At 46.5% G+C, this 13,867-nt stretch overlaps 1 protein-coding gene across 5 annotated transcripts in view; it reads right to left on the reverse strand.

The window, feature by feature from the left end:
- ANKRD11 (ankyrin repeat domain 11) overlaps nt 1–13,236 on the reverse strand; it is a 223,607-nt gene extending 210,371 nt beyond the window's left edge. For 3 of the 5 annotated variants that reach the window (XM_038368453.2, XM_043494827.1, XM_038368456.2), the window contains exon 1: nt 12,865–13,236. The gene's annotated coding sequence lies outside the window, so the exon portion shown is untranslated. The remainder of the gene's footprint in view (nt 1–12,864) is intronic. The other 2 variants (XR_005288446.2, XM_038368451.2) reach the window with 1 other exon arrangement.
- Nucleotides 13,237–13,867: the final 631 nt, after the last annotated feature.

Consider the following 13,867-nt stretch of genomic DNA (forward strand, 5'->3'; position numbering starts at 1 on the left):
AGAGCTGGTCACAAAGGAGGACGAGCCAAAAAACAGATTGGAGGTAGAGGGCCTCCAACTCCCACTCCAAAAGTCAGGAGGGCTCTGGGATTGGAGTGTTGAGAGGAAATTCCTTCTTACTTCCAGCATCAGGCAGTAGAAGGGCTTTCAAATTTATCATAGACCTGAAAAGCTGAGAAGGATCCAGAGAGAACACCAAGCAAGAGGGCTGTTGCAGCAGAAAAAGCAGACTGAGCTTTTCACCAGGGCATTGCACCTGCATCTCAATGAGTACCCCATTCCCAGCTGGGACCTGGCAAATTCTTAAGCCCCATTCAAAGCAAACAATTATTCAGATTCAATGCAAGCCATCTGCACCTGTGGGACACAGCAATATTCTGCAGGGAGGTAAATGTAAATACTAAATCTTCTGAGTTTTGGCCAGTGTCAGCTCGCAAAGCAAGACAGGTGTCAAGAAAAATTCATGCCCCAAGCTGAGCTTTGCGTCTACGTCTTTCCTAGATGGTGACGGCAAGTTGGAAAACACTGGGTCTGTTATCAGTGGATATTTTTAAAACCTCTCGGGATGGACAGAATGCCTATTCGCTTTGAAGAAAGGATTGCTACAGCCTTTGCTCATGAAACCATCGTAGAATAATGATCTGGCCTGTTATTGTCCAGTATTAACAAACTAGAAAGGGTTCAGAAAAGTGCTACAAAAGAATGATTCCAGGTTTTCAAAACATGCCTTATAGGGAGACATCTAAGGAGCTCAAACTATTTGGTTTATCCAAGAAAAGATTAAGAGGCAACTTGATCACAGTCTGCAAGTACCTACATTAGAAAGAGATTTCAAATATTACATCTCCTTATTCTAGCAGAAAAAGGCATGACGAAATCCAAAGGCTGGAAGCTGAAGCTAGACAACCTCAGACCAGCAATAAGATGCACATTTCTAACAGGGAGGGTGTGACGTTCCCCTAATGTTGTCTGGACCAGTGATCTGCTAGGTCACTCCAGTCCTCGACTCTGGGAGCCAGCTTTACCCTGCTCTGCTGTGAGAACACCCACTCCTGGGCTATTCACACACAGCCTCTAGCATGTAAGCTGCTCCCAGCTATGTGAGTGAGCACTCTTGGCCAACTTCTGCTTGGATTGTGCAACCGAATGACACTAGCCAATATCTCTGGTCCCAGACACAACCCTAGGAACCTCCGTCTTGCAGTGTCCAGTTATGCCCGCTGGACGCTGCAAGCTTATATGAGTTTGTCAATTTAACAGAAAAATTGTTATGTACTAGACTTGTTATCCCAAGGGGAGTCTCTGATACGCTTCCAACAAAACACACTGCTTCAGGTAGAACAAACAAATTTATTAACTACAAAAGATAAATTTTAAATTATTATAAGTCAAAGCACAAGTCAGATTTGGTTAAATGAAACAAAAGCAAAACGCATTCTAAGCTGATCTTAACACTTTCAGTGCCCTTACAAACTTAGATGCTTCTCATCACAGACTGGCTGGTTGCCCTTCAGCCAGGGACTCCCCTTTGATCAGCACTTCAGTCACTTGGTGGTGATGTCTGTAGATCAAGGGTTCTCAAACTGGGGGTCGGGACCCTTCAAGGGATTGCACAGTTATTACATGGGAGGTCGCAAACTGTCAGCTTCCACCCCAAACCCCGCTTTGCCACCAGCATTTATAATGGTGTTAAATATATTTAAAAGTGTTTTTAATTTATGAGGGGGGTCATACCCAGAGGCTTGCTATGCAAAAGCGGTCACAAGTACAAAAGTTTGAGAACCACTTCTGTAATTGGAGGTGGAAAAAGAGAGCAAGCATGGCAAACGTCTCTCACTTTTATCACGTTCTTTCTTCCCTCTTGGCTTTGCCCCCCACCCCTTTCAGAGTCAGGTGAGCATTACATCATCATAGTACCAAATTAACCAAGGGAAGAGGATTGACTCACTCGAGAATCCAACAGATCCTTTGTTGCTGCCTAGGCCAGTGTCCTTTGTTCTTGTGAGGCTGGGCTGGGTTTGTCCCATACATGCCCTGATGAGGTGTGAACTGCCCCTCTGCTCCTGGAAAGTTTTGCCTGGGCTGGTTTTAAGCCATGAGGACACATTTTCAGCCTCATAACTATATACATGAAATTATAACTTATAATATTACTATAACAATGCTCAGTGCATCATGAGCCTTCCGAAGACACCCAACATGACAAACTTTGCACTGGATATCACACCATCATATAAGGATGAACATGGGGATACTGGGTGTTCCCCCAAGGTACAGAGTGTCACAGAGGGTAATTAATGATTAGTCCCTTCTAGTCTTAAAATCTCTGAATCCATTAATTCAGCTTCACATTTCTGTGTCACATTATTGAAAAGGAGGTGATAAGTCAACTCTCAGTATCTAAATGCATCAGATCTCCTCGCCCCTTGTCATTCTGATTGGAGAACTGGGTGTGGCAAAGAAACTGCATTGATCAATGATCACTTCTAGCGATGGGTGAAGATCAAGACTAAGGGCTTGTCAGCACTGGCACTGTTACAGTGCTTTAACGTGGCTTGTGCAGTTGTGGCTGAGACAGCGCTCTCCCAGTGTTCTAAAAAAACCACCTCCACGAGGAGTGCGTAGCTTCCAGCACTGGTGCACTGTCTACACTGGTGCTTTACAGTGTTGCAACTTGCAGCACTCGGGGGGTGGTTTTTCACACCCGAGTGAGAAAGTTGCAGCGCTGTAAAGTGCCAGTGTAGACAAGCCCTAAGTCTCTATTACACCCATCAGCTGTCTCATGTAATTGATCAAGAGGTGTTATTCACTAACCTCAAGACCCTAGCACAGGGGTCAGCAACCTTTCAAAAGTGGTGTGCCGAGTCTTCATTTATTCACGCTAATTTAAGGTTTTGCATGCCAGTAATACATGCTAACGTTTTTAGAAGGTCTCTTTCTATAAGCCTATAATATATAACTAAACTATTGTTCTATGTAAAGTAAATAAGGTTTTTTTAAATGTTTAAGAAACTTCATTTAAAATTAAAATAAAATGCAGAGCCCCCCCGATCGGTGGCCATGAACCGGGCAGCGTGAGTGTCACTGAAAATCAGCTTGCGGGCCGCCTTCAGCACCCGTGCCATAGGTTGCCTACTCCTGCCCCAGCAGGAGCAGATGGGGCTGTTCTTGAGACTTTGTTCTTTTCTCTAATAAAAATGGATAGCTGTGGGCAACCACTCTACCACCCTTAAGTGTTCTTATTCAAGATGTATAGGGAGCTGTTATTAAGGTTAGAGGCATGACAGTATGTAAAGTCACCCTGCTTTATGTCTGCCTTACGCAACTCAGACAATATGGTTAAGCATCTTTGTCAATGTCTAGTTGAGATGGAGTATGGATGGGGGCAAGATGGCTGAAGTTCAATCCAGAAAAAATGAGAAGATGGTGGATTGTGGGAAATAGCCAAAGAATACTGCAGATGTAACATGGTGATGGTGTTTGGAGACCAGGTTACTCGGATTGTTTTTAGACTGCCTTAACACAGCAGTGACCAGGATGACTTTCCCATCTGCACCTGCCCAGTAAGCAACCATCTTTTCCTCTGAGACACAGACCTTGCTACTCTTATCCACACATTTGTCTTCACAGCAATGATCTCTACACAAGGCTACAACTGTAGTCCCTTGGAAAACTGAAGTAGGAGCAGAATGCAGCAGTCTGCTTAGAAGCAGTGCATCTTTTTAGGACTACACCAGCATTCCACAATCTGCATTGACCATCTATTGGTTTGCATGTGGAGATGGGTACTAGATTGGACCCTGCAAAGTATACTTGAGAGACCATTTCTCTCAATATACTGCCACAGCTGCAGTCAGCCCTGAACCACAGCTGTCATCCCCTTGGTGTACAAGGCAGGCAAGCTGTTGATAGGACATTCTCCATAAGGGCTCTTTGGCTCTAACTTGCTTCTACCTTAATCTAAAAAAAAGCCTGAATCAGTTTACCTTTACTGTATACTGTAAAAACCATCTATTGCTAGCATTTTGGGGCATGTCTACACAGAAGTTGCACTGGTGCAACTTGTGTGTGTAGACCAAGCCTACGTGTGGGCATTAGGGCGTAAGTGTGACAGGGTTTTTTGTTGCTTTGAACTGACCAGTTAATTGCCCTTTATGTGAGGGCTCATTATGCTACTTGGAAATTATTCCTGGATAATTTAAACAACCACAAAGGCACCCAGAGCTGCATGTAAACATCTTATATTCAATAATGCAAGTTCCCACACACTTGATTTCATAATTTCATCAGTAAAAAATTATTCAAAAAATGTACTGTAGAGAATCAATATTTTCTGAAAATTTGTACTCTATTCATAAATTCCAGTGTAATTTAATGAAGCAACACAAGATATTTTCAAAACTACTAACTTTTCAATCTCCTGTTACATAGGATGTCAAATCGCATTTAGGGACAATTTGCTACCTGTGGTTAATTTCTTAAAAGGGTAATGATCTCACTTCTGCCTCAGACCTAGTGAGTACTCCGTTTAAGACTAATCCAGAAAGCACTTATGATTAATGATAAAGATTTTACAGCCTCATGCTGTAAATGAAAAACTATTTTAGATTTATTCTAAATATGATTATACTGGAAAAAGTCAGTCAACACTATAAAAAATGTGGGAACCAGCTTCTCTAGCACATCTTCCAAATTCTTGTTTTCATTAGCTAGATGCATTTAAATGTTCCATGACAGCTCCCTATAGAAGATAACACCATGGGTCCAAAGTCTGAAAACTGCCACAAACAAGGATCACCTCATTCCTATTCATGGAGCAAGTCAAAGGGAATCTAAATGGAAGAGAAGCATTCCCATTCCTAAGCAGGTGGGAAGAAAACCATGGATGGCAGGTATTTACCAGAAGTGGGTTTTATCAGGTAAAATCATGGTTTTTATTTTAAAAACTGCTTCATTACTGCACACCACATTACACTTAGTTCTAATCACATATTCAAATTGTGGTTATATGAGGCAGTAGATTTGGAAATTAATTTAGGGATGTACAAATAAGTAAAATAGTAGTAGGCATAATACTAATATATGCAATATTATACTGAACATCAACGTCTAAAAAAAAGGAGGACTTATGGCACCTTACCTTTTCTTTTTGCGGATACAGACTAACACGGCTGCTACTCTGAAAAAAGATCAATGTCTGTATACATTTGGTTTGGTATTTTCTCAAGGAAGTTGCGCGTGCAATGACTTATTTCAATATTATATACATATTTTATATACTACAAAACTATTATCAAATTGCTAAATATTTTTTCAGTAATTTTCATCAGGATATTCTAATAATCATTTTATTCTCCCAGTTTCAATGGGGTTTAAACCAGTATTTACCAGTGTCCCCATCCTAAACTAATTTTTCCTGGGAAATTGTCAACCCTGGTGAAAAGGTCAGTTTCCTCCACTTCATATCGGGATAACTTCCATTTATAATCCCCTCTCTCCTTCCAAGGCCACAGTTAGTAGAAAACTTTTTTTAACCAATATAAAAAAGCAGCAGCCTTGCACAGACCTGATCTCAAGAAAGTTTAAAGGCAGAATTCATTTAGTGTTTTTCAATGTTTTCATAAAATATTGCATTATTTTAGTAAACCAAAAATTATTACATTTAAAGATAGGCAAACTACTGATTTTATATGAAGAGGAGATCTTATTTTAAAATACTGAACAAATACAGTTTGGCTTCCTTAAAATAAGGGGAAAGACTGCTTATAGATTTCTGGTGGATAAATAATTCAGTGCACGAATGCCAAGGGCAGTACAGCAAACATAAGTCTTACATTTATCCATATGGCAGGGACAATGCAGACAGTAATATGCTTCACATCACCACCCTGACAGTGAGTTCAACCCTGACCTAGAAAATAACCAACACTTTCTTCTAGCTACAAGAGCTAATTCACTCTGAGCCCTTACTCACCCATTGTATAAAGGACTACTGCATACTTCATTTACGTGGGGTAGCATCTGCTAAATTCTAAACCTGAACTCACTGCATTTTTGGCCTCTTCTCACTCTTGTTAATCCACTGACTAGAACAGTTAACAGACTTATTCACATGAATTTGTAAAGAAAGATCAGGACTAAGCAGAAATGAATCCATTTCTTTAAGGAGAACTCTGAAACCTGCTTAGAGTTTGTACATTCGTATTATCAAAGCTGTGAGGATCAACAAAAACCTAAGCCAGTGTTTCCTATTCATAAGAGCTTGTGAACCAACTGTAGCAGCAAGAACAGAGGGAATATAGTAACTGAATGAGGCCAGAGGCCTTCTCAACTGATAGCATATTCTGCATGATTCTTCCCAATCTATTTCACCGTATGGTGCAGGACAGAGTTCCTTATAGCTGTGGTTCTCAAAGCCGGTCCGCTGCTTGTTCAGGTAAAGCCCCTGGTGCGCCGGACAGGTTTGTTTACCTTCCGCGTCCGCAGGTTCGGCCGATCGCGGCTCCCACTGGCCACGGTTCGGCGCTCCAGGCCAATGGGGGCTGCGGGAAGCGGCAGCCAACATGTCCCTTGTCCTGCGCCGCTTCCCGCAGCCCCCATTGGCCTGAAGCGGCGAACCGCGGCCAATGGGAGCCGCGAACGGCCGAACCTGCGGACGCGGCAGGTAAACAAACCGATCCAGCGTGCCAGGGGCTTTCCCTGAACAAGCGGCGGACGGCTTTGAGAACCACTGCCTTATAGGAGCTCAAAGGGTTACTGTACCTTAAAAATTCAACACATCAACTCGCTAACCTCATCAGAAAGAATATCAGCAACTTGTGTTTTAAAAATTTGGACAGGCATATGACAAAGCAGAATAGTGTGAAACTGAGCCCAATATGGAAAACCTGTAGGAGTATGGTAAACGGAAGAGTCTGGTCTAGTTACTTATGAGGTTCACCATTTCCACCACCGGTTAGCAAGTTCCATGGCTCATCTGTCATTCTCTCTCAGATTAGCTGAAGTGTATGCAAGTGTTCAACCATCCCCACATTTGAGACTATTGGATAGCTTGCCTAAAATCTCTAGGAAGCCTCAAAGAATAGAAGAGGCAGGAAATAAGAGTAAACAGTGGGATTCTTGGTAACAGAAGCTCCTGATATCACTGATTGAATTTTCTCCCTCATTCCCAAATTACTCATTTTAGTTATTAAAAAGAACTCAAACACAGACAAGCACCATAAGGACTCATGTAAAGAAAAAAAAAAAGTCTGAAGGTGCCACTGTAACAGTCTTAATGGATCTCAATGATGGGAAAAGAATCTTGAAAGCCATCAGATCAAAGCAAGATCTTTTGTGTGTGAGGACTGTTACTCTTGGAGCCACAGAACTTAACACCATCTTTAAAAAATATTTTGCTCAAATAAATGAAGCAGCAGTCTCTCATCAGTCAAGTGGTACAGATCTTTTATGGGATTGGCATCCTACTTGCAGGATAAAAACTAGAACAGATTTGGAGATAGCTCACTCAGGCAGTGGAAGTTTCACAGACTGAAGTAATGCAGCTTACCTTTTACACCAGAGAATGTTTGGACAGGTTTTCCTCTTCTATTAGCATTTAAGTGACTTTGTAAAGATTAACTGTATTTATTACAGGTGGGCATTATTCACAAGTGGGTCACAAGTGAATAGTAAGGATGAACTGATATATTATCAGACAATAGGCTTCAATAACCTGAAATTAAGATTACAACTATCTTAATTGCATAAGGGAAGGTACTTGAAAACACTGTAATTTTCTCAACATTATAAAAGTCTGAAAATTCAAGGTGCTGTTAAAGTCAAACAGCATTAACTCTGACCTCAAGTATTAATAACTTTCCATCCTCATAACCCATTGCATATTACAATGTAAAATAGAGACATTTTGATTAAGGAGGTTTTAATAAGCCCATGGCTGTATAAATCCACTTTGTGTACTGTGTGCCTGTGACATCAAGTAATTAGAGTACATATGATTTCTCACTACCTTGCACCCGTGGCACACAAGTTATGTAATACTTGGCTCAGACCTTAAGAGGTATGTTGTAGCCCCAGATACAGAAACTACTTGCCCATGACTCAGTCTAGCTGCAAAAGAACATACTTAAAAGCAGCATATGTATTCGTCCCTCAAAATTTCAAACAGATTGGTTTAAATTAAGTGCAATTAAAGTTTATAATAAAACACTAATCTCAAACACTAATCTCAACCTTAACTAAGGAGAAAAGGAATCTCTCTCCTTAATCTCATTTAACAGGTGTAATAGCTGTAATGCTTATACATGTTAGCATAACAGACAAGCATTCTCACCAGCTAAATAAAATGAAGAAAAAAAGCAACCAACGAATATACCATTAGAATAATTACCATCTAACTCAGGGGTGGGCAAACTATGGCCTGCAGGCTGGATCCGGCCCCTCAGGACTTTGGATCCGGCCCACAGGATTGCCCCCTGTGGTGCCACAGGCCCTGCGCCACTCTCAGAAGTGGCCGGCACCACATCCCTGGGGCCTGGTGGGTGGGGGCAGAGGGCTCTGTGCATTGCCCTTGCCTCCAGACACTGCTCCCTGCAACTCCCATTGGCCGGGAACAGGGAACCGCAGCCAATGGGAGCTTCAGGGGAGGTACCTGGAGGCCTGGTAAGGGCAGTGCACAGAGCCCTTTGCACTGTACGCCCCCCTCCCCTCCCAGGGCCATGCAGGGATGTGATTCCAGCCGCTTCCAGGAACAGTGCGGCATGGGGCCAGGGTAGGCACGCAGGGAGCCTGCCCTGACCCCGGTGCGTGCCGCTGCCAACCCGGAGCCACTTTAGGTAAGCAGCGTTGGGCCGGAGCCCGAACTTCTCCTGCACCCCAACTCCCTGCCTGCACCTCACACCGCGCCTGCCCCCAACCTCCTGCCCTGAGCCTCGTCACACCCCAACCCCCTGCCCTGAGCTCCCTCCCACAGTCCACACCCTTCCCACACCCCTGTCCTGAGCCCCCACCTGCACATCGCACCTCTCCTCTGCCCCAATCCCTTGCCCTGAACCTGTTCCTGCACACCACACACCCCCACACCCCAACCCCCTGCCCCAGCCCTGCATACAATTTCCCCACCCAGATGTGGCCCTTGGCCCAAAAAGTTTGCCCACCCCGATCTATTTCCAAACATATTGGATTTGCTGTTGTGGGATCTATTGGTATCCGTGAGGCACCTGCAAAGCAATCCATCACCATAGTATTTCAGTACCAAGGGACAGTTATAATCTATATTGCAGTCCATCATGGAATACCTGAATTTCAACTAGTCCACACAGGAGAGAGAGAGGGAAATGTTCTTAAATAACAGAAAACTGTCACCTGGGAATGTTATAAAAAACACACTCCTGGAGCCAGATTGTCCTTCAACTTTTGTCTCCTTTGAAAAAATTTTCCATAGTAATTAGAACTTCCAATTTTTATTGAACCTCCAGAATAAGAGGAATGCCCCATCCCTAAAAAATTTTATTTTCGAACCCATGAGACTATACATATGGTATAAGCAGTTTTTAAATAGTGCAGATTCTTCACTTTACAGTAATGCTGAAAATGCAGTTTTTTCTAATTTACCTCCATTATTCAGTGGCTCTAAAGAAGTCATACAACGTTCATCGTTGTAGGCGTCAAAATGTAGTTGGGTGGTCAGCAAGACCTAGGAGTCTCAAATTATCCTGTTACGACGCTTACGTATGTAAACTATTGGCTTGCTTTTTATGATATAAAGTCAGACAAAAAATTCTAAGCCTACATCTGAAAAACAACACTGCCAAGCCTTAAAGGAAACAAAATGGACTAAATGCAAAAAAAAAAAAAAAAAAAAAGTATCCATCTTAGTGCCCTTCTTTCCAATATATTTACAAATAAAATGCCATTTTTTAGTCCATGTGTAATTGCACAGTTAAAATAACTACCACCTATAGTAAGTAATCCATCTCATTTACCGAGGGAGCAAACATTGGTGCAGTATGATCAACGTGACTAGTCTACACTGACTCTAGAGAAACACATTTGCCTGCTTTACTGAACAGCATAAGGGTGCCATGACAAAACTTTAAAAAGGAGAGAAACTATTCAAGACTTTGTCCACTTTATTTTATATTCTACTTATGTTCTAAGCAGCTACCTTTCATCAATTTTCAAATTATACGAAGCTGCTTTTAAAACTGAAAAGTATCATCTAAATAGGTTCTCTGTCACACATGCAAAAAAACCAACACCATAACATCACTGCAAATTTGTATCTCCTTCTCACCAATGCTCCCACCCACAAAACCAACATAAGGACATCTTGTCAAAGTAAAAATACAAGACATTGGTCATTACAATATTATGAAACTAGAAAGAGGTGCATAAGTGGAAAATAAAAGTATATGCATATCAAGTTTGAGATTCACAACTGGACATTTTTAACTTCACTGCTACTAAAAACTCAACTCCCCTTGGAGACAGGAAAAATTCAGTTAATCATTTGGATCGCATTTAGATAAGAAGATGGAGATGTGAACAACCATTTAGATTTAAAGAAACAGCACAGGACTAAAACAAAAGCACTTGAGCGAATCAGAGAACACAAAACACCTACAGAGTGACCAACATGCCAAGGAAGGCAGTATCTAAATTCCTAGGCCTCCTTCAATACTCACTACTAAGAGTAATCAGCATCTGTGTGGCTCCAAATACGTAGAGTCCCACAGAACCTCCCACACAAAAATACAGATTGCTCTATAGAAAGATCTGCCACTGACTGAACCTTCCCACAGAACAAAACAGGTCATACCACCTCAGCACTGATGTTTCATTAGCATATCAAACAATATGTTTAAGAATTTCTCTATTCAGACATAGAGAGGGAGTCAAACATGGATCATATTTCACTTTCTCTGTAATAATTATACAATTATACTGTAACCCACTGTGACCATTCATTCAAAAGTGTTGCACTGTACACCTTTTATTTGGGGACTCCTCTACCACTTGAAAGGAACAGAATCAATTTATTCTTATTAACTAATAACAAAAATATCTAGTTCCTGATAGAACACACCTTAAATAACATGACACATTTAAAAAACTTTTTAAAATGCACACGGGTTGCTTTCTAAGGTTTTTTTTTTTCTTTCTTTCTTTCCTTCCAGAAAAGGAAGAACATGGGAAACAGTGAATGTGACTATATACAAAAGTGTGTCAAACTGATTAAACAGCATAGAAAAACAGAGAAAAATATGTAATTAACAACCTTCCTTCAGTTAGAAGTTTCAAGTAATTATAGCAGTTACTAAATAATCAAATAAATATGATTTTCAAGTTGACAGTGTCCCTTTAACATCTTTGTCTAACAGACAAAACTATCCTGTCTATGCCCAGTTTCTGGAGTCATCTCAGAAGATGAATTTTGCTTTAAGGATACTGTTTGGGGTCCGTTTTCACTGTCTATAGGGCCAGGTTCCTGGTGGTAAGTGAGCACTTTGTGTACAAAATCACAGAAAGGGGGAGGGAGGGGAGCCCTTTTCTGCAACAAGATATCAAAACAGATCTACAACCTTAGTGTAGAAGCCAATCTGTAAACACACCAGCTCTTGTGTCTCAATGAACAGGCGGATTTTCAATCCACACACACACCCCCACCCTCACAAGACAGCTGCTCTCTCTGGAAAAGGGCAGAGGGCATTGGAGGGCTCAGCTCCTCGAGGCTTCTTGGAGGGGGAAGAGACACGATTTGCCTTTATAAACATGCAATCAATCTTGTGAACTAAGGGGGGGTGTAAATTCTGGACTGGCAAAGTGCAGCTGTTTTTTGCTAAGGGGCAAGGCTGGAGTGCAACCCCTTCCACCAGTACAAAAAATACTGAGCAATTTAGAGATTAAACAGGAAAATAAATAAATGCAGATCAACGAGCCTTGCTGACTTCAAGCAGATCAGCTTCCCCCTCTGCACGCACAGAGCTAACGCCTACCCAGGGATGATGAAATGGGAAACGGAAATTACCATTTCAGACAACTTTTCATATTATTTCTTCTAGCAAGTGCTACTGCCCCTTCCCCCCCCACGCACGCACCCCCTCCCCCCACCGAGGGGCTGCCCCTTCCCCCCCCCACGCACGCACCCCCTCCCCCCACCGAGGGGCTGCCCCTTCCCCCCCCACGCACGCACCCCCTCCCCCCACCGAGGGGCTGCCCCTTCCCCCCCACGCACGCACCCCCTCGCCCCACCGAGGGGCTGCCCCTTCCCCCCCCACGCACGCACCCCCACCCCCCCACCGAGGGGCTGCCCCTTCCCCCCCACGCACGCACCCCCTCGCCCCACCGAGGGGCTGCCCCTTCCCCCCCCACGCACGCACCCCCTCCCCCCACCGAGGGGCTGCCCCTTCCCCCCCCACGCACGCACCCCCTCGCCCCACCGAGGGGCTGCCCCTTCCCCCCCACGCACGCACCCCTCCCCCCACCGAGGGGCTGCCCCTTCCCCCCCACGCACGCACCCCCTCGCCCCACCGAGGGGCTGCCCCTTCCCCCCCCACGCACGCACCCCCTCCCCCCACCGAGGGGCTGCCCCTTCCCCCCCCACGCACGCACCCCCTCCCCCCACCGAGGGGCTACCCCCTTCGCCCCCCACGCACGCACCCCCTCCCCCCACCGAGGGGCTACCCCCTTCGCCCCCCACGCACGCACCCCCTCCCCCCACCGAGGGGCTGCCCCCTTCGCCCCCTCCCGCCCCTCCTACGGGACTCTCACTGCTCCCCGCCCCGAGGCCCTTCTCTCCTACCCCGGGCTGCTCCCCGACCTCAAACCCCACTAACCCCCCTCCCGGCTCGCCCCGCTCCTCACCCCAGGTCCGTGCTGGGCGCGCAGGCCTCGGCCCCTCCTCACACGCCGTCCGCCGGCTGCAGCCTCCCGGGCGAGCGAGGCCTCCGGCTCCTCCAGCCCCGCCGCATGGGGGAGGCGGCGGGCGGGGAAGGGGGCTCGGGACCCGCCCGGCGGCGGCCCCGGCGCGGGGAAGCGCGGGCGGCTGGGAGCGGCTGCTCGGTCGGGACCCGGCGGTCGCGGCCCGCGCTAGTGCTCGGGGCTGCGGCTGTCGCGGCGGCGCCTCCTCGCCCTGCGCTCCATGGCCCGCCAAGCTCCGTCCTCCCTCGGCGGCTGCGGCCCCCGGCTCGCCAGCGCCGCCAGCCTCGCTCCCACCCGCCGCTGAGACGCGCCTGCCCATTGGTCCGCCGCCCCGCGCCGCCCCATTGGCTGGCTCCCGACAGGGAAAGTCCCGCACGGGGTGACACAGGCACGCCGCGCGTGGCGTAAACGGAAGACGCCGTCCCAGGAGCGCGCGGGCGCGAGGCGGAGCCTGTTGTTATGCGCGGTGACGGCGGCGGCGGGCCGCTCGGATTGGTTCATTTATCGTGACGCAGGGAGAATCACGTGAACGGCTGTTTCCGGGGCGGGGCTGCCTCTCCTCGGCTGCGCCGTGGCCTTAGAGGCCGTGTCGGCCCGCGGAAGAGGCTCCGCCGGGGTCGGGCGGCTGCGGGCTCCCGGGGGGGGGGGCGCCCCGTTCGCAGCCCGCCCCGGGACAGCTGGGGCTGGGCCCGGGCCCCCGCGGCGTTTCCGCCCCACCCGGGCCTGGCTCCTCGCGCGGCCCCGGGCCCCGCTGGAGGGCGGCCCCCGCTGCCTGGATGTCGCGGCTGAATCTCCGCTCGCTCAGGGGAGGGCGCCGGCCGGCCGGCTCCAACCAGGTCGGGGGCTCCGTGGCCCGGGTCGCTTCCCTCTCCGACCCCGTCCCTCTGTCTCCGGTAAGGCGCTGCCTGCCCGCGGGGCCACCCCCTACCTGCTCTGGGATTGCCCA

Source organism: Dermochelys coriacea, chromosome 12 (assembly GCF_009764565.3).
Source record: "Dermochelys coriacea isolate rDerCor1 chromosome 12, rDerCor1.pri.v4, whole genome shotgun sequence".
Classification (NCBI taxonomy): domain Eukaryota; kingdom Metazoa; phylum Chordata; order Testudines; family Dermochelyidae; genus Dermochelys; species Dermochelys coriacea.